The sequence below is a fragment of the Pseudorca crassidens genome, chromosome 1, assembly GCF_039906515.1.
Source record: "Pseudorca crassidens isolate mPseCra1 chromosome 1, mPseCra1.hap1, whole genome shotgun sequence".
Classification (NCBI taxonomy): Eukaryota; Metazoa; Chordata; class Mammalia; order Artiodactyla; family Delphinidae; genus Pseudorca; species Pseudorca crassidens.
The window spans coordinates 189,862,000-189,883,735 of NC_090296.1; the positions used below are offsets into that span (position 1 = coordinate 189,862,000).

The 21,736-nt window shown below is 38.6% G+C and overlaps 1 pseudogene; it reads right to left on the reverse strand.

The window, feature by feature from the left end:
- Positions 1-5,438: 5,438 nt before the first annotated feature.
- Positions 5,439-21,736, reverse strand: part of LOC137205387 (vacuolar protein-sorting-associated protein 36-like) — a 74,090-nt pseudogene continuing 57,792 nt past the window's right edge.

The window sequence follows — 21,736 nt, forward strand, 5'->3', positions numbered from 1 at the left end:
TGATTGATTTGTATCACATTGAAGAATCCTTGCATCCCTGGGATAAATCCCACTTGATCATGGTGTATGATCCTTTTAATGTGTTGTTGGATTCTGTTTGATAGTATTTTGTTGAGGATTTTTGCATCTATATGCCTCAGTGATATTGGTCTGTAATTTTCTTTTTTTGTAGTATCTTTGTCTGGTTTTGGTATCAGGGTGATGGTGTCCTCGTAGAATGAGTTTGGGAGTGTTCCTGCCTCTGCAATGTTTTGGAAGAGTTTGAGAGGGATGGGTGTTAGCTCTTCTCTAAATGTTTGATAGAATTCACCTGTGAAGCCATCTGATCCTGGACTTTTGTTTGTTGGAAGATTTTAAATCACAGTTTCAATTTCATTACTTGTGATTGGTCTGTTCTTATTTTCTGTTTTTTCCCGGTTCAGTCTTGGAAGCTTATACCTTTCTAAGAATTTGTCCATTTCTTCCAGGTTGTCCATTTTATTGGCATAGAGTTGCTTGTAGTAGTCTCTTAGGATGTTTTGTATTTCTGCGGTGTCTGTTTTAACTTCTCCTTTTTCATTTCTAATTTTATTGATTTGAGTCCTCTCCCTCTTTTTCTTGATGAGTCTGGCTAATGGTTTATCAATTTTGTTTATCTTCTCAAAGAACCAGTTTTTATTTTTATTGATCTTTGCTATTGTTTTCTTTGTTTCTATTTCATTTATTTCTGCTCTGATCTTAATGATTTCATTCCTGCTGCTAACTTTGAGTTTTGTTTGTTCTTCTTTCTCTAGTTCCTTTAGGTGTAGTATTTGATTGATTATTTGCGATTTTTCTTGTTTCTTGAGGTAGGCTTGTATGGCTATAAACTTCCTTCTTAGAACTGCTTTTGCTGCATCCCATAGGTTTTGGATCGTCGTGTTTTCATTGTTATTTGTCTCTTGGTATGTTTTGATTTCCTCTTTGATTTCTTCAGTGATCTCTTGGTTATTTAGTAACCTATTGTTTAGTCTCCATGTGTTTTGTTTTTTACGTTTTTTCCCCTGTAATTCATTTCTAATCTCATAGCGTTGTGGTCAGAAAAGATGCTTGATATGATTTCAATTTTCTTAAATTTACTGAGGCTTGATTTGTGACCCAAGATGTGATCTATCCTGGAGAATGTTCCGTGCGCACTTAAGAAGAAAGTGTAATCTGCTGTGTTTGGATGGAATGTCCTATAAATATCAATTAAATCTGTCTGATCTATTGTGTCATTTTAAAGCTTCTGTTTCCTTATTTATTTTCATTTTGGATGATCTGTCCATTGGTGTAAGTGAGGTGTTAAAGTCCCCCACTATTATTGTGTTACTGTCGATTTCCTCTTTTATAGCTGTTAGCAGTTGCCTTATGTATTGAGGTGCTCCTATGTTGGGTGCATAGATATTTATAATTGTTATATCTTCTTCTTGGAATGATCCCTTGATCATTATGTAGTGTCCTTCCTTGTCTCTTGTAACATTCTTTATTTTAAAGTCTATTTTATCTGATACGAGTATTGCTACTCCAGCTTTCTTTTGATTTGCATTTGCATGGAATATCTTTTTCCATCCCCTCACTTTCAGTGTGTATGTGTCCCTAGGTCTGAAGTGGGTCTCTTGTAGACAGCATATAGATGGGTCTTGTTTTCGTATCCATTCAGCAAGCCTGTGTCTTTTGTTTGGAGCATTTAATCCATTCACGTTTAAGGTAATTATCAAGAGGTATGTTCCTATGACCATTTTCTTAATTATTTTGGGTTTGTTTTTGTAGGTCCTTTTCTTCTCTTGTGTTTCCCACTTAGAGAAGTTCCTTTAGTATTTGTTGTAGAGCTGGTTTGGTGGTGCTGAATTCTCTTAGCTTTTGCTTGTCTGTATAGCTTTTGATTTCTCCATTGAATCTGAATGAGATCCTTGCCAGGTAGAGTAATCTTGGTTGTAGGTCCTTCCCTTTCTTCACTTTAAGTATATCATGCCACTCCCTTCTGGCTTGTAGCGTTTCTGCTGAGAAATCAGCTGTTAACCTTATGGGAGTTCCCTTGTATGTTATTTGTCGTTTTTCCCTTGCTCTTTCAATAATTTTTGTTTGTCTGTAATTTTTGCCAATTTGATTACTATGTGTCTTGGCATGTTTCTCCTTGGGTTTATCCTGTATGGGACTCGCTGCACTTCCTGGACTTGGGTGGCTATTTCCTTTCCCACGTTAGGGAATTTTTGACTATAATCTCTTCGAATATTTTCTCTGGTCCTTTCTCTCTCTCTTCTCCTTCTGGGACCCCTATCATGCGAATGTTGTTGTGTTTAATGTTGTCCTGGAGGTCTCTTAGGCTCTCTTCATTTATTTTCATTCTTTTTTCTTTAGTCTGTTCCACAGCAGTGAATTCCACCATTGTGTCTTCCAGGTCACTTATCCGTTCGTCTGCCTCAGTTATTCTGCTGTTGATTCCTTCTAGTGTCGTTTTCATTTCAGTTATTGTATTGTTCATCTCTGTTTGTTTGTTCTTTAATTCTTCTAGGTCTTTGTTAAACATTTCTTGCATCTTCTCGATCTTTGCCTTCATTCTTTTTCCAAGGTCCTGGATCATCTTCGCTATCATTATTCTGAATTCTTTTTCTGGAGTTTGCCTATCTCCACTTCATTTAGTTGTTTTTCTGGGGTTTTATCTTGTTCTTTCATCTGGTACCTAGCCCTCTGCCTTTTCATCTTGTCTATCTTTCTGTGAATGTGGTTTTTGTTCCACAGGCTGCAGGATTGTAGTTCTTCTTGCTTCTGCTGTCTCCCGTCTGGTGGATGAGGCTATCTAACCATTTTTTTTTTGTCATTCATTCGGTAGCCATTTATTGAACGCTTACTGTGTGCCAGGCCTTACTCAAGGCTCTGAGGACACATCCGTGAACAAAGCAGATAAAAATCTCTGCTCCTGTGGAGCTTACATTTAAGATCTATCATAAGGGATGGGATTAGCAATAAATTTACATAAATTCAACCATACCTATCAGCAAAGTGAAAAAAACACATTTAAATAGTTTAATTATTGGTACTACAAAAGTCTACTGTTAATATGTAGTTTTTTATTATATATTCTACTTACTATATTCATAAAATATTCATACCCATGTATAACTCTACAGGCATTTGAATTGTAAGATTATATAGAGATTTCCGAGGACCATTTTGAGCATGCTCGATTCCATCCTTAGCGCAGCCCTAAAAACCCACCCACCTTCTGAGCTGTGACTGTATTGTACCACAGTGGAAACTCTGAGACTGTTGGGCAAAGGAGAACCATTTTAAGTATTTGAGCATGAGAGTGACAGCATGATAAATCCATGGCTGTCGGTTTAGTCTGGTAACAGGGAACAAGAGATAGTACATTCACATAAACATACACAGTCAATCAACAGTGGAATCCATGCCAAGAATTTTTAAAAAGTTCGTGAACCATTTCCCATTGTTTTAAAACAGCTAAAATAGTAAGAGCTTGAGGTCATAAATATTTATAATCAACTCCTGATTATAAAATCTAAAAGAAAAAATCTTAACACATGGGCTTATTCTGACTAAAGGGTTATCATTGTAATCAATTTTTCAGAGTATTTAAAAAGAACACCTAGTTAAGAAAAAATCATTTTTAAATTTTGCAGTATTGGCAAAGTGATTGGTATACATTAATACCAATCATTTAACACTGAAAACATTCTTGTACAATGTAAAAAAAAATTTGACAGTATGTGACTAGAAATATTCCATTACCATAAAGCTACAAACAGATTTATGCTCCTAAGAGCAAAGTTAGAAAAGCAAAAATAATACTATAACACTGATTAGCACCAAGACAGAACTTTTTTGCACTTAGGGCCTGATTGGTTGTATTTAAACATAACCTCTACCAAAAAGGACCAAAATGACACCTTATTTGGTAAAAACAAAGAAAAAAAAAAAGGATAAAAATATACACACTGAGGTCTGGAAACTGAAGAATGCCCACTTTAAAACAATAAAATCAGTCGTACCTGTGTTTTAACTAATGTGACATTTGCAAAATACATCCATGTCACTTCTCTTCCTCTTTAGTTCACTTTTACAATGCAGACTCTGCCCCATGTTTGTTAATGTGTTGTCACACTAGTGTAAAGAAATATTCTGAATTACAGGAGTTTGCCATAATGAATCCAGACCATTGGAGCCAGACCCAGTAGCTCAAACAATCTTAGTTGCAGCTCATTCCAACTACTGAAACACATTATTTATCTGTGTAGTTTTTAAAATCCTTAGCTAGATGAGGGGTGTGTGTGTGTGCGCCTGTACACATACAAGTTTGCCAGGGCAGTGGGAGAGTGTCTGCATCCCAGAGAGAGGAGTGATATACAAGCAACCGTACACAATGGCCTGAAAGACTTGGGCAGCCAGACACCGAATTTCCCCCCAAACAAACCTGAGGCTGAGCAATGGGGGAATTACAGGATCTGTGCTCACAACGTGGAATCCGTGAGAGGTTCGGAAAACTAAGACTAAGGCAGGATGCCTCGGCCACAACATTCCCATGACACTGGAGGATGTGAAGCAGCGACAGGGTTCACGCAGGGATCAGGGACTGACTCTGGCTGCACTTGGAGGGATTCCCTGGGTCTGCAGCTGAGGATCCCTGGACCTTCCCCAAAGGGCATTGGCAGTGGCCCTCCACCTCTTAGCGAGAACGTCTCACGGATCCCAGGGTCTGAGCCTGGGTATCCCCGCCTCCCGGTCTCAGAGGTTCTCTCGGTACAGGTACTATCCCTTCTAGAGGCTTGGCCAAAACCCATCACTACCTTCCACTCCCAACTCAGTCTTAGAAAGGGGTTCTCCTTCTGTCTCTGTGGGGTCCCTGAGTTTGAGGTAATGCCAACGTACCGTACGCTGTGTGGCAGTAACAAAGTCAGGCAGTCCACTGGAAAGCTCAAGCAATCTAGATTCAATATATTAGCCTGTTTCTGCTATCTCAGTAATACCTTTTAGCGAGATAGTTTCTCCACACAACTTATAATGTGTGGGGTAAAGGAAAAAAATATTGCTAGAATATGATAGAAAGATTTTAAAAGTTCAGCACTGAAACTCCTTCTTTAGGGAAGGAAAAGGAGACATATTATATTCCCACTCTCTATTTTCCATCCTTGGCTCTGAGGTACAAGAGCACCAAGGTTCCTGTAGAGCGTGTTAAAGGTTCTCCTGGTCTCTCTACCCACAAAACAATCCTAGGGAAATCCTGAAGGGTCTACTTCCCAAATCTGTAACCGTATCTCTGGGCATGTCTATATAGCTCTTTAATTCACTTTCAAAATCCATAGCATTTTTAAAACAAAATGACATAGTTGCATTCTTTAAATGCCAGCCATGAAATCATCACTTAAAAAAAAAAACTAGTCAGATTATATATACATAAGTCAGATAAAATTCTCTCTATCTTTTTTTAAAAAAATTTATTTATTTATGGCTGTGTTGGGCCTTCATTGCTGTGTGCAGGCTTTCTCTAGTTGCGGCAAGTGGGGGCTACTCTTCCTTGCGGTGCATGGGCTTCATTGTGGTGGCTTCTCTTGTTGGGGAGCACAACTGCGCTAGGCGTGCAGGCTTCAGTAGTTGGGACACGCGGGCTTCAGTAGTTGTGGTACACAGGCTCAGTAGTTGTGGCACATGGGCTTAGTTGCTCCACAGCATGTGGGACCTTCCCAGACCAGGGCTTGAACCCGTGTCCTCTGCATTGGCAGGCAGATTCTTAACCACTGTGCCACCAGGGAAGCCCTCTCTCTCTTTTTAAGGAGCTTTATTTGGTCTGCTGAAGACATGCCTATGGCTGCTTCTAAAAGCCCTTAGGGAGAGCCTCAGATGATATCTTGCAGTTGGATATCTTGCTCCAGTGTTGTCAGGTTCTTAAACTACACTGTAGGTATAAGTTGTTGCATGAAAATTCCCCAAAATGTGCACACTAAATGCAGAGAAAAACCTCATTTATAATTCAGGTGAATTTTCATCACACCAAAATAATCAAACCTGTTCAAACATGTAACTTTTCTCTTTTTTCCCCCATGAACTAAATCCTCTTCTTTAAAAAATGGTCAGATTTGAAGATCAAGTTAAAATCCACCATATTTCAAGTTAAACTCTGAGGGTTTCTATACAACTGTAGCATGATTTCAAATTCATATTGGCATTCATCTTTCTATATTTTACTATATTTATCCTAAATAGGCTTCCTGGATCATAATATTTACATAGAAATTGAAAGCGTTTTATATTATATTGCGAAGTTCCAGTAAATTCTGTGTATCAGGGTTTACCCTTAGCTCGATGTCATACAACTTCTGCATGAGGCAAGTATACCGGTAACAAGTTATTTCAAATACAAAACTCTTAGCTCTGTGTCATAATTAAATTTGGGTAAAACTGCAAGCCTTCCACTGAATCATCTCAGCAAGAAGCAACCTTTCTTTAGCCAGGAGGACAGACATTCCCACAGGCTTAGCAAACTCTTCTGATGTTAGAGACCCCTTTTCTGAAACCGTCTCCAAGGCTGAGGCCACCATTGACTCCTCCTTGTGGGACTGAAGTTCAATTACCATGACACCGCTGTCAAACACATGGAGGCCGAGAGGTAATTTCAGGGCTTCCAGCATCTTGCATGCATTCACTAAATCTTCTGGTGAGAGCAATTCTATTCCTCGAGCTCGGTTTACTAAACAGTACACCTCTGTGAGTGACATTTATTCCCCCTCGTTCCTCCAAAGGCGCCTGCAATATTCCAGCCAGCTGTTTGGCCAGCTGCATGTGGTACTGTGTGCCTGAGCCGTACGTTTCCCTGGTAACCGGGTTAGCTATTCCCATGCTCAGTAAGTAGGATTTAAACCTGATGGTCTCATCATCTGTGATGTCACCTTGCTTCTCTTTAATCTTATTAGCGATGGATTTTGATAACACCACCAATTCCCTTAGCCTTGACCATTAGCTTACTGAGGTCTCTGAAGGCCTCAGAAATGTTTGTCAGTTTCTTTTCTTTTTTCTTCCAGTTTCTTTTCAATACCTACAATTCCTACAGCCCTTATTCTTCCTGGCTGGGGTCCTGTATTTGCTCGTAACGACTGGGAAACTGGCATATTCTCCCACCTTCTCTGTGTCACTTCCTCTGATAAATGCCTGTAAAACTCAATCTGGCCGTGTTCTTTGAAGGAAAGCTTGATGTAGGAGTTCTTACTACTCTGGAATGGGCCAGGTTCTTTGTTAGAAGGAGCTGGGTGAAGATGAACCACTATTTGGGCACTTTTCCCAATTCCAGCTGCCTGTTCTTCAATGAACACGATTTGGGAAAGAGGAAGGGCCATGCAGCATTCATGATTTTTCTGATCTCTCCAAATTAGATGGTGTGTACTAAGAAGGAGGGTCCCAGCATCAAATGTTGTCTTCTCCTCGCCATCACAGATGTGCACCCTGCCTCAGTTCCATTTTTAAGTGGATCGTTTTTTGCCCTAATGAGTTGTGTTCTTTATATCTTTTGGATATTAACCCCCTTATCAGATATATGATTTGAAATATTCTCTCCTGTTTAGTAGGTTGCCTTTCATTTTGTTAGTGGTTTTCTTTGTTACGAAGAAGCTTTTTAGTTTGAAGTTGTCTCTTGAATTTTTGCTTTTGCAGCCTTTGCTTTTGGTACCAAGTCCAAAAATTATTGCCAAGACCAACTTCAAAGAGCTTACTCGCTATGATTTCTTCTAGGAGCATTATGCTTTCAGGTATTACGTTCAAATCTTTAATCCATTTTGAGTTGATTTTTGTGTATGGTAGAAGATAGTGATTCAGTTTCATTCTTTTGTATGTGTTCAGTTTTCCCAACACCATATTTTGAAGAGACCATCCTATCCCCACTGTATATACTTGGCTCCTTTGGTATAAATTAATTGACCAAATATGTGTGTTTCTGGAATTTCTACTCTGTTCCACTGATCTATGTGTCTGTTTTTATGTCAATACCATACTGTTTTTATTACTTAGTTTTATAATATATTTTGAAATCAGGAAGCATGATGCCTCCAGCTTTATTCTTTTTCAAGATTGCTTTGGCTATTTAGGGTCTTTGTGGTTCCATACAAATGTTAGGATTGTTCTATTTCTGTGAAAATTGCCGTTGTAAGGATTGCACTGAATCTGTAGATTGCTTTGGATAGTTGGACATTTTAACAATATTAATTCTTCCAATCCAAGAGCACAGACTATTTTTCTATTTGTGTCTTCTTTAAGTTCTTTCATCAGTGTCTTATATATTTCAGTGCACAGGTCTTTCACCTCCTTGGTTAAATTTATTCTTAGGTGTTTTATTCTCTTTGATAAAATTGTAATTGGGATTGCTCTATTAATTTCTCTCTTTGTTAGTTCATTGCTAGTGTATAGCAACACAACAGATTTCTGTATATTAATTCTGTATCCTGCAACTTTACTGAATTCATTTAGTAGTTCTAATAGTTTTTTAGTGGCATCTTTAGGATTTTCTATATATGGTATCATGTCATCTGTAAACAGTGACAGTTTTACTTCTTCCTCTCCAACTTGGATTCCTTTTATTTCTTGTCTGATTGCTGTGGCTAGGACTTCCAATACTGTGTTGAATAAACATGGCGAGAGTGGGCATCCTTGTTCCTGATCTCAGAGGAAATTCTTTCAGCTTTTCACCATTGAGTATGATGTTGGCTATAGGTTTGTCGTACATGGTCATTATTATGTTGAGGTTTGTTCCCTCTATACCCATTTTGTCGAGGATTTTTAACATAAATCGATGTTGAATTTTGTCAGTAGTTTTTTTCTGCATCTATCGAGGTGATCATATGATTTATTCTTCATTTTGTTAATGTGGTGTATCACATTGATTTGCAGATATTGAACCATCCTTGCATCTCTGGAATAAATCCCCCTTGGTCATGGTGTAGGATCATTTTAATGTATTGTTGAAAATGTTAAAACCATTGGCTGAGCACCTACTAAAAGGCTGGAATGAGCCTGAATAGTAAAGAACAAAAGCTCAGTATGACCGGAGAGTAGTGAGCAAAGTTGAGAGTCGGGAGCAAGGTGAATGGTCTGAGATAGAGCTGAGAAAAGTATGGATCAATGGCTTTTCAGGGATTATGAAGGCCATGGAAGCCCTTGAAAGGTTTACAAAGGGGATTAAGAAGACCTGATTTAACATTACAGTAATCACTCTGTCTATGCTGTGGAAAATTAGTTGTAGAGGAAACAATTACAGAAGCAAGGAAACTTGTAGGAGGCTGTTGCAGCAGTACAGGCACTGGGGGCTTGGACCATGGTGGTGGCCTTGGACCATGGTGGTGGTCTTGAAGAAGGAGAGAAGTGGATAGTTCTGGATATATACTGGTGATAGAGTCTTGCTAATGTATTTCACGAAGGAGATGAGAAAAAGAAAAAAATCAAGAATGACTCTATCTGTTTTGGCTTGTGCTACGGGTAGATGCTGGTGTCATATGTAAGGTAAGGGAATCCCAGGCAGAAAATTGAGTTCTGTTTTAGACCTGATAAATTTCAGGTGTATATTAGACAGCCATATGGAAACGTCATGCACACAACAGAATCTGATAGTTTGGAGCTCAGGGACAAGATCGAGGCTCAAGATACAAGGAAATGTCTGTAGCAACATAGAGTGTGTTGTTACTACGTCTCCTTGAAATCGCAGTGGCCACCATTTCTCCTGTCTCCCCCTAAGGTCCAGTTCAGTGTCTCTAGATGCCTACAGGGAGCAAAGTCTAGGGGCTTTGGAAGGGGAGGCAAACATAGAGATGGTTCTCACTCAACACTGATAGTCAATCACCACATTCCTATGAATATTTCCCTTTCCTGCGGGATCATATGTATTTTCAGACTCCATTTAACTCCCTGTTTTTCAGGTCTCACGTTAAAGGTCACCTTCTTAGAAAGACGTTCTCTAGCCTCCCTATGCGAAATAGGTCTCCTCGCTTGGTTTCCACCCCTACTGCACCATTTCCTCAGCCAGCACACTGTTAATTTTATTCATATCATTCATTTATAATAATTAGTTTATATTTTTTATTTCTCCCCTCCACTGGAGAGAGAATTAGACTCTATGATGGAAGGAAACGTGCCTGCGTGGTCATCACTGTCAGCCAGAACTAGCACTGTGCCTGGCACATAGTAGGTGCACAATAAATATTTGTTGAGGACGTGAACAAGCTGCCCCTGTCTGAGATATCATGAGTGGATTAATTGATGCTCTAAGCATGGGCTGGAGTAGCCTTACTCCAGATCACCAAGCCCTCTGCCCAAGACAAGGAATGGTTTTGCTCTATTTTGTTTATTATGATAAGAACATTTAACATGGGATCTACCCTCTTAACAAAATAGTCAAACTCGTAGAAGCAGAGAGTAGAACGGTAGTTGCCAGGGCAGGGTGAGGGGGGGATGTGGGAAGTTGCTATTCAATGGGTATAAACTTTCAGTTATGCAAGATAAAGCAGGTCTGAGGAACTGGATTTTATTTAACCTTTTTAAATTTTTATGTATTTTAAAATTATTTATTTATTTGTCTGCACCAGGTCTTCGTTGCCACGTGCAGGATCTTTGTTGTGTCATGTGGGATCTTTTTTTTAGTTGTGGCATGTGGCATGCGAACTCTTAGTTGCGGCATGTGGGATCTAGTTCCCTGACCAGGGATCAAACCAGGGCCCCCTGCGTTTGGAGCATGAAGTCTTAGCCACTGGACCACCAGGGAAGTCCCTATTTAACTTTTTAAAAATATATATATAGTTAATTTACAATGTCATGTTAGTTTCAGGTATACAGCAAAGTGATTCAGTTATACACACACACAAATATATTATTTTTCAGATTCTTTTCCATTATAGGTTATTACAAGACATTGAATATAGTTCCCTGTGCTATATAGTAGGTCCTCGTTGTTTATTTATTTTACACATATTGTGTATTTGTTAATCCCTGACTCCAAATTTATCTCTTCCCCCTCCTGCCCCTCCCCCACTGCAATTCCCTTTGGTAACCATAAGTTTGTTTTCTATGTCTGTGAGTCTATTTCTGTTTTATAAATAAGTCCACTTGTGTTCTATCTTAGATTCCATACATAAGTGATATTATATATTTGTCTGTTTCTTTCTGACTTACTTCACTTAGTATGATAACCTCTAGGTTCATCCATGTTGCTGCAAATGGCATTATTTCATTCTTTTTTATGGCTGAGTAATATTCCATTGTGTATCTATACCACATCTTCTTCATCCATTCATCTGTAGGTGAACATTAGGTTGCTTCCATGACCTGGTTATTGTAAATAGTGCTGTTATGAACATAGGGGTGCGTGTATCTTTTCGAATTAGAGTTTTCTCTGGATATATGCCCAGGAGTGGGATTGCAGGATCATATGGTGACTCTATTTTTAGTTTCCTACGGAACCTCCACACTGTTCTCAATAGTGAGTGTACCAATTTATATTCCCACCAACAGTGTAGGAGGGAGGAACTGGATCTTAAAGACCCCACCTGGGATAATTACCAGGGAACATAGAGGCAAACAACATGGTGGAATTCCAAGACCCGTGAGTGCTGTTTGCTTCAATCACTGAGCACGATGGCATATGCAGAATTATGGCCCAGAGATGGGTGGATCCACTGTAACACCCTGCTAAGCTCCTGAAATGAAAGATTTTTTGTAAGCATTTTAAGTTGTTCTCATGAGATGTCAGGGCCAGCAAGCTGAAAAACCATGTGACTGTTTGCCACCTGCCTGGTTTGAAATCTAGTCCCTTCCATGGAAAATGCAATTGAGAAAAATATTTCAAGATTTCTAATCAAGATGCGTCCCCTGCAGGAGAGAAGGCTATTTTTATGTTCCATTCCAACACACTGCAGAGTTCTGGGAATGCAGCAAGTATCCAGCTTCTATGAGAGGGACTGGAATGAGAAGCTAAGTGCTAGCTCTCCTCCTAAGGAGGAAGCTGAAAATATGACAGAGCTCTCTGTTTCCCAGCAACATCTCCCCTCCAAATCTCCTGAGAGGCAGAAAGAAGGAACAGCGGGACCAGTTAAGAAAATATACTGGGACTTCCCTGGTGGTCCAGTGGTTAAGACTCTGCGCTTCCACTGCAGGGGGCTCGGGTTTGATCCCTGATCTGGGAACTAAGATCCCGCATACCATGCTGTGGCCAAAATGGGGGGAAAAAATATACACACACACACATACACACATAGATATATACACAGTGGCAGAAATATTATAAAGGGAAGATGAAATGGTAAAGGCTTTTGTTAATCTGAAGTAAAGGTATTCTTAAGAGTTTTAATCTATACATGTGAATTAGCCAATAGGGAGGCATGAAGGCAAAGGGAAAACCTGTCAAAATTTCCATTATTCTAGAGGAGGTCAGAGTTCATAGCTTGAGACACATCGTGATCTACGCATGTTAGAATTTGTTCTTCTTTTGAAATATTGTTTATGCCTCTTTTTAGTCTGATGAAAAAGTCTCACTAAACAGTGTAATAAAGTTCTGGAAACATCTGTATATATCAATCACTGTAATTTGAAAGGGAAAATCAGAAAAGGGAGGGCTTAAATCTTTGCAGTCAGTTTCCAGGAAAGAGGAGCTGGTGACCCTCCTAGCCAAAACCTTCCTGATATTCGATTATCTGAGAGCCGGAAAATGGGAAGCACTTGATATGTGCAGCCTGTTGGCTTGTTGGCACTTGGTGTCTGACACCAAAATGGTAAAAATGAGTTGAGAGTAGAGCCTCTTCCTCAGGGATGTAAGAGTAGTTGTTTGTGAAATGCTGTGTGGTCACATTCAGTGTGCTGTGCTCTGCGGGTTATAATGTTCCCTTTATTCCCCACCACAACTCTCCAAAAAGAAAAAAAGGACAATAATCCAATCCTTCAAAGTCCCAGTGCAAAAGTAAAATTTAAAAATGGCCAATAGCATGGGTTGAAAACATGTATAACCATGACTGACATGATTTTAAAAGTAGAAATAGGTTCTATGTGATGGGAGTTAGGACTATGGGAGAATCCTCCCATTCTTTCCTCCTCTTTTGTAGCTGAAAGCCAGTTGTAGGCCTCCCCCCACATCAGTGACCCTGCTGAATGTCCCTGGTGGGCATCCATCGCCACATGCAGATGAGGGAGCGATGTTGAAGGCCCAGCCTCACACTGCTTGCTGGGGTGGATGATGGATGGATAAACATTCTGTAGCGGTGGCAGGACAAATATTCTACCCATCACTGATGTTTATGATCGAAACAAAAAATCTATGGAGATTAGAGGAAATCATGTCTCTCAAACTGATCATGTTGCTTTCCTCTCAGAAGTCCCCGTGGTGTACAGTTCTTGGCAAACAGGCAGACCGGGTGGGTGTAAAGGCGTATGCCTCTGGGACATTGACAGGGGTTACCTGGAGGAGAGCGGTGGAAGGGCTGGGCTGGCCCCTCCCTCCATCTGCTGCTTAGAAAAACTTTCCACTTGGCCTTGGATTAGGTAACCCAAGACTGACAATAACTTCCGTCTTCCAAACTAAACACTTGGGTCTGAGTTATTAACTTCAAGTAAAAAATTGCCTTGGGGGATCCAAAGCAAAGTCACACTTAACGAAGAAAGTCCATTTTTAGTGCTGCCCACACGCAAGGTCGGGGGGTGTAGGTAGAACCACTCTTTGGAAGAGAATCCCGTACTTGAGCAAATGTAAAAAAATCAATCCTCTTCATGTATCTTCCAGGGCTATGTTGGAAAGCAAATATAGATATAAAGATAATAGATTGATTGGTTTTTAAATGTACTAATGGGGAAACTAGTATAGAGAAGCTAAATCATCTCTATAACATGAAACCAAAATGGTAAAAATGAGTTGCGAGTAGAGCCGTCTGATAAAGGGTTAATATCTAAAGTATATAAGGAACTCAACTAACTCAAAAGCAAGAAAACATAGTTTTAAAATGGGCAAAGGACCTGAATAGATATTTCTCAAAAGAAGACGAAGAACCAACAGGTATATGAAAAGGTACTCAACATCACTAATCATCAGGAAATGCAAGTGAATGCCACAATGGATATCACAAAAAAGACAAAAGATTAAGTGTTGGCAAGGATATGGAGAAAAGGGAACACTTGTGCACTGTTAGTGTGATTGTAAATTGGTACAACCATTATGGAAAACAGTATGGAGGGTCCTCAAAAAATTAAAAACAGGACTACCATATGATCCAGCAATCCTACTTCTGGGTATATATCCAAAGAAAATGAAATCAGTATTTCAAAGAGAGATCTTCACTCCCACATTTATTGCAGCATTTATTGATAAAACAGCCAATGAAACAACATAAGGGTCCACTGACAGATAAATGGATAAAGATGATGTGGTGTATATATGTGTGTGTGTATATATATAATATATAATATACATATTATACAATGGAACATTATCCTTAAAGAGAAGGGAAATCTTGTCATTTGTGATAACATAGATGAACCTGGAGGACATTATGCTCAATGAAATAAGCCAGACACAGGAAGTCAAATACTGCATGATGTTGCCTATATATAATAATCTGAAATATTCAAACCCTTAGAGAGTAGAATGGTGTTTACCAGGGGCTGGAGAGTAGGGGAAGTGGGACAATGTTGGTCAAAGAGTACAAAGCTTAAAATATGCAGGATGAATAAGTTCTGGATGTCTAATGTACAGCCCAGCAACTACAGTTAAATATACTGTATTGTATACTTGAAATTTGCTAAGAGAGTAGTTCTTAATTGTTCTTAACAAAACAAAAAAGGTAACTATATGAGGTGATGAATATCTTAACTAGCTTGATTGTGGTAAGCATTTCATGATGTATCTATACATATATGAAAACATCATGTACACCCTAAATATATACAATTTTTATTTTTAAATTATTCCTCAGTAAAGCTGGGAGAAAAATGTGTCCATAGGGATGTACCCTTCTCACCACAGGACATGATTTATACCATTAAATTGAATTATTGAACCCAAGTTGAGGCAGGAAAATTCTAAGACGGCTCCCACAGATCCCCAACTCCTGGTATTTATGTTGGGTTGTCCTCCCTTTGGGTGTGTGTAGGACCTTGTGACTTCATTCTAACCAATGGAATACTGTAAAGGTGATGGGATATGACTTTCTTGATCAGGTTACACAAGACTGTAACTTACACCTTACTTGTGGACTTTCTCTGTTGCCCTCCTGGTTTGTATGCTTTGAAGTAAACAGTCATGCTGGAGCAGCCCACGTGGCAAGGAATTGAGGGCAGCCTCCAGCCAACAGCCAGCTAGGAACCAAGGGCCTCGGTTCAACAGCCTGCAAGGAACCAATCTTACCAACAACCACGTGAGCCTGGAAATAATTCGAGCCTTCAGATAAGACCCCAGTCCCGGCCAGCTCCTCAGTTGCAGCCTCGTGATAGTCCCTGAGGCAGAGAACCCAGCTAAGCCGTGCCCAGAATCCATGGAAAATGTGAGATAATAAATGCATCTTGCTGTGAGGCAATAAAACAATGTGCATGTGCTATCTCACAGTTAGTTACTAAGTCATTAGTAATTACACAGTTATTACTGTGTGGTACTTTGTTACACAGCAGTAGGTGGCTAACGTATCAGTCTAAACTACTTGCATTTGGATCAGTTTACCGATGTTCAGAGGTGCTCCAGGTACCTCAATGTTTATCTTCTTCCCCAGGGGGCTCCCCAAGATAATTACCCCTAAAGTGTTTATTCTGAAGATAAATAACCTATTTTACCTTCAGAGCAGTGACTTCTCAATTCTTGCTGCATATTATCATCATAGGGAAGGTGGTTTATTTTGCTTATAGATATTCCCTATCTGGTAAGATATTGTTCTAATGGATTCTGTTTTGTTCACTATTTTATATATTTTCACATTACTTAAGAGGAGAAGCTTCAGGGTTTCCTCTTGACCTTCCTTGCCATACTAGCCTTAACCGCATGGTTCAGGGATCCAATGTGGGCGTCCGACAGGTGCCAAGAATGTCTATTCCAACTGTATACTTGGGAGCTGGGGAAAGTAAACACAGAATGGGTTCACAGACCCATGAGACTTACTGTGACAGGGACTTGGGCCAGAATACCATTTACTATGAGACACCCCCCTCCCTCAATAAGCATTGCCTCTCTTAGCTCAGGGACAGCTCAGTGCCATCATCGGATCCTATTCAGGTTCTAGGGTTTCCCTTTCTCTGGTGCACATGTACACGAGTGAGCACCTGTACACACAAGGAAGATTTATAACGTCCTGTAATGTTACCACAGGGTTTTCTTCAGGGTTTCTGATCTCCCCTTTAATCAAGGGCTCTATGAACTCTCTCAGGTCTTGGAATCAGTTGAAGGACCATGACTAACGTATAAGTAGAGACTCAAGGCAGGCCTCTGTTTCATGTATATATTGGGATGGCCAGAAAGTTCGCTCGGGAGTTCGTTCGGGTTTTCCCCATGCGATCTTTTTTTTTTTTAATTCCCTCCCCCCTTTTTTTAAATTAGTAGATATCTAGAAGTTTAACATCTGGGTCATGGGTATGAACGTTTTACATTTTAACAGGTGGTGCAAAGTGAATGTTCTAATTGACCAGGTCGCCACTGGTAAATAGATCCCTCTGTCTATAAAACCTTGCCAATGCATGGTATTCTCAAATGTAACATTTCTTCTTATCTGATCACTGTAAAATACCACTAGTGATTTAATTTGTATTTCCCTGGTTGTTAGTGAGGGCAAACTTACTGTCCTGTTTCTTGGCCATTTGTATTTCCCTGGTTGTTAGTGAGGGCAAACTTACTGTCCTGTTTCTTGGCCATTTGTATTTCCTCTTCAATGAATTGCCTATTATATTTATTTTCCTACTGGATCATCTTTTTCTTACTAATTTTTAGCAGTTCTTTTTATATTCTGGATATAAACATTTTGTCTTTCATATTTGTGTTGACTATCTTTCACAATCTGTTTCTTGTCTTTGAACTTTGTTTAGGTGTCTTTTGTTTAAAAGTAGTTTAAAATTTTCAGGTAGTGGATATTATTTATATGTTTTTTTACGGTTTTTACTTCTTTTAATTTTAGGAAGACAGGTTTAGTTCCTTTTTTGTTCTCTAGTACAATGAGTATACAGTAATTCTGGATCAGATGTGAAATCAATGTAGAGTTGAAACTCAGTCGATACTGGTCCTAATAGACTTAATCAACGGAGAATCTCAGGAAATATCTAATACGTGTACCCCACTTTAACAAAGTGAAGGTACCGTTTTCTTTTCTCATAAATGATTTTATGCCTGAGCTTATTATATTTAGCAGTTGGATTCTCCTCCTTTGATTTTCAACATCGTGTAATTAGACATTTGACAGTCTCCACTGAATGGCTTTCTCATTCTGTCACTAAAATTTTAACAGCAGTTATTAAGTGAAACAAGAGAAAGCTGTGTTCACCAAGATATACTCCAAATTCAAGGGAAAAAGGGTTTCAGAATTGGAATTAACATGGTTATGTCACATGAGAAAAATCTATCTTGGACTTTCCTGCTTTATGTACACCTGGCCCACTCTGTTCACACATTAAATTTCCTGTGTCCCAAACACCTTACAGCAGATTTATCCTTGTCTGTTTATTAGCTTATGTTCAGAGTAAGGTATCAAGTAGTGAGACTTTTAGAAGTTTGACAAGGTCTAAAATGACTGCTGCCCCAAATTTTAGCAATGGAGATCGAATACAGAATCTTAGTGAGACAGACAGACTCCTGGCATACCACTGTACCTTGGGGCCAGCCTCCAGATTTCTTATACATGCTAATTTAAGAATGTGTGGTGGATAGTGACTACTTGATAGTTTTTTTTTTTTGAAACTTAGTAACATTTTATTTCAGTTCCCAACTAGTTATTAATACAATTTGTGCTGTCACAATAACTGCACCACTTTATGAAAACATTTAGTTTCTGTTCATGAAGAGACCACTTTCCCTCCTACAATACACTCTTTAGTTGAGCTCCAGTTTACTTTTTAAGTAATTTATACAAACTCCTTTATAGAAAAACATTTTCCACTTCAAATTTATGGTAATATTGAAATTATTTTTTTAGATGTTCGCTCAATGAATAGTTTTTACCAGGAAAAAAAAAAGCAAATATTAATTCATCCTTTCTTTGAAGGGTCTAAAACATGTAATTTAGGCATATACAATCTTTTTTTTTTCCACAACTCACATACACACTGTATTTTATTTTTACAAGAGATAAATAGACTGACACCAAGCATCGTAAACGGATGACCACAACAAAAGCAATAATGATTGCAATGACCAAACACGAAACACACTCACACTATGTCATAATAGTGACATTCAGTCCAGGAATCGTCCACGGTAACAGCTCCTTTACTTTGCAGTGAAAATTGATTTGTATATTTTTTGCCTCTGAGTCCTTGTGGGATTTTTTTTTAATTCAAACAGAAAGTCACAAAAATTATAATCATCCTCATCAGTTCACTCAGTCCCATGTAATTAATTTTTTTCATCTTGATTTTGTTAGCACTTTTATGAATTCATCACTTTTCCATTAGAGTTCTGAAAATGCTTATTCATTCAGTTCAGCGGTATAGTCAGTTACCAGAAACCTGTACTTGTCTGAGTCTTTTCCATGAATTCCTTGAAGATGAAACCCTTTTATAGGAACATTTTTGCAAAAGCATCAGAGTACACCCAGAACTGTCTGTAAATGACAAAAGACTTAAAAGTGACCACAGTTAAAGATTTGATGAAAGTTCATAATAATGCAATTGACAATAAAATTTAGTTATTTCTGAGATATACATTTTAAAGTAATAACTAGAATTATGACTTATAACATTATACCAGAACATATACGATTTTTAGAAATTTCAGGTAATGTCTGAAACATTTATATTAACATATTTCCATACACATAACCCAAAGAAAGTTTAGTATTCTTTGTTTTTTTATACTGCAGGTTCTTATTAGTCATCAATTTTATACATCAGTGTATACATGTCAATCCCAATCACCCAATTCAGCACACCACCATCCGCACCCCCCGTGGCTTTCCTCCCTTGGTGTCCATATGTTTGTTCTCTACATCTGTGTCTTAACTTCTGCCCTGGAAACTGGTTCATCTGTACCACATTTCTAGGTTCCACATACATGCGTTAATATATATTTGTTTTTCTCTTTCTGACTTACTTCACTCTGTATGGCAGTCTCTAGATCCATCCACATCTCAACAAATGACTCAATTTCGTTCCTTTTTATGGTTGAGTAATATTCCATTGTATATATGTACCACAACTTCTTTATCCATTCGTCTGTCAATGGGCATTTAGGTTGCTTCCATGACCTGGCTATTTTAAATAGTGCTGCAATGAACAATGGGGTGCATGTGTCTTTTTGAATTATGGTTTTCTCTGGGTATATGCCTAGTAGTGGGATTGCTGGATCATATATTCCTATTCCCACCAACAGTGCAAGAGGGTTCCCCCTTTGCTCCACACCCTCTCCAGCATTTGTTGTTTGTAGATTTTCTGATGATGCCCATTCTAACTGGTGTGAGGTGATACCTCAGTGTAGTTTTGATTTGCATTTCTCTAATAAATGGTGATGCTGAGCATCCTTTCATGGGTTTGTTGGCAACCTGCATGTCTTCTTTGGAGAAATGTCTATTTAGGTCTTCTGCCCATTTTTGGATTGGGTTGTTTGTTTCTTCAACATTGAGCTGAATGAGCTGTTTATATATTTTGGAGATTAATCCTTTGCCTGTTGATTCGTTTGCAAATATTTTCTCCCATTCTGATGGTTGTCTTTTCATCTTCTTTATGGTTTCCTTTGCTGTGCAAAAGCTTTGAAGTTTCATTAGGTCCCATTTGTTTATTTTTGTTTTTATTTCCATTACTCTAGGAGGTGGATCAAAAAAGATCTTGCTGTGATTTTTGTCAAAGAGTGTTCTTCCTATGTTTTCCTCAAAGAGTTTTATAGTTTCCAGTCTTACATTTAGGTCTTTAATCCATTTTGAGTTTATTTTTGTGTATGGTGTTAGGGAGTGTTCTGATTTTATTCTTTTACATGTAGCTGTCCAGTTTTCCCAGCACCACTTATTGAAGAGACTGTCTTTTCTCCATTGTATATCCTTACCTCCTTTGTCACAGATTAGTTGACCATAGGTGCGTGGGTTTATCTCTGGGCTTTCTATCCTGTTCCATTGATCTAGATTTCTGTTTCTGTGCCAGTACCATATTTTCTTGATTACTGTAGCTTTGTAGTATAGTCTGAAGTCAGGGAGTCTGATTCCTCCAGCTCCATTTTTTTCCCTCAAGACTGCTTTGGCTATTTGGGGTCTTTTGTGTCTCCATACAAATTTTAAGATGATTTGTTCTAGTTCCATAAAAAATGCCACTGGTAATTTGATAGGGATTGCATTGACTCTGTAGATTGCTTTGGGTAGTGTAGTCATTTTCGCAATATTGATTCTCCCAATCAAAGAACATGGTATATCTCCCCATCTGTTGGTATCATCTTTAATTTCTTTCATCAGTGTCTTATAGTTTTCTGCATACAGGTCTTTTGTCTCCCTAGGTAGGTTTATTCCTAGGTATTTTATTCTTTTTGTTGCAGTGGTAAATGGGAGTGTTTCTTTAATTTCTCTTTCAGATTTTTCATCATTAGTGTATAGGAATGCCAGAGATTTCTGTGCATTAATTTTGTATCCGGCTACTTTACCAAATTCTTTGATTAGCTCTAATAGTTTTCTGGTAGCATCTTTAGGATTCTCTGTGTATAGTATCATGTCATCTGCAAACAGTGACAGTTTTACTTCTTCTTTTCCAATTTGGATTCCTTTTATTTCTTTTTCTTCTCTGATTTCCGTGGCTAGGCCTTCCAAAACTACGTTGAATAATAGTGGTGAGAGTGGACATCCTTGTCTTGTTCCTGATCTTAGAGTAAATGCTTTCCGTTTTTCACCATTAAGAATGATGTTTGCTGTGGGTTTTTCATATATGGCCTTTATTATGTGGAGGTAGGTTCCCTCTATGCCCACATTCTGGAGAGTTTTTATCATAAATGGGTGTTGAATTTTGTCAAAAGTTTTTCTGCATCTATTGAGATGATCATATGGTTTTTATTCTGCAATTTGTTAATATGGTGTATCACGTTCATTGATTTATGTATATTGAAGAATCCTTGCATCCCTGGGATAAATCCCACTTGCTCGTGGTGTATGATCCTTTTAGTGTGTTGTTGGATTCTGTTTGCTAGTATTTTGTTGAGGATTTTTGCATCTATATGCCTCAGTGATATTGGTCTGTAATTTTCTTTTTTTGTAGTATCTTTGTCTGGTTTTGGTATCAGGGTGATGGTGGCCTCATAGAATGAGTTTGGGAGTGTTCCTGCCTCTGCAATGTTTTGGAAGAGTTTGAGAAGGATGGGTGTTACCTCTTCTCTAAATGTTTGATAGAATTCACCTGTGAAGCCATCTGATCCTGGACTTTTGTTTGTTGGAAGATTTTTAATCACAGTTTCAATTTCATTACTTGTGATTGGTCTGTTCATATTTTCTGTTTCTTTCTGGTTTCAGTCTTGGAAGGTTATACCTTTCTAAGAATTTGTCCATTTCTTCCAGGTTGTCCATTTTATTGGCATAGAGTTGCTTCTAGTAGTCTCAGGATGCTTTGTATTTCT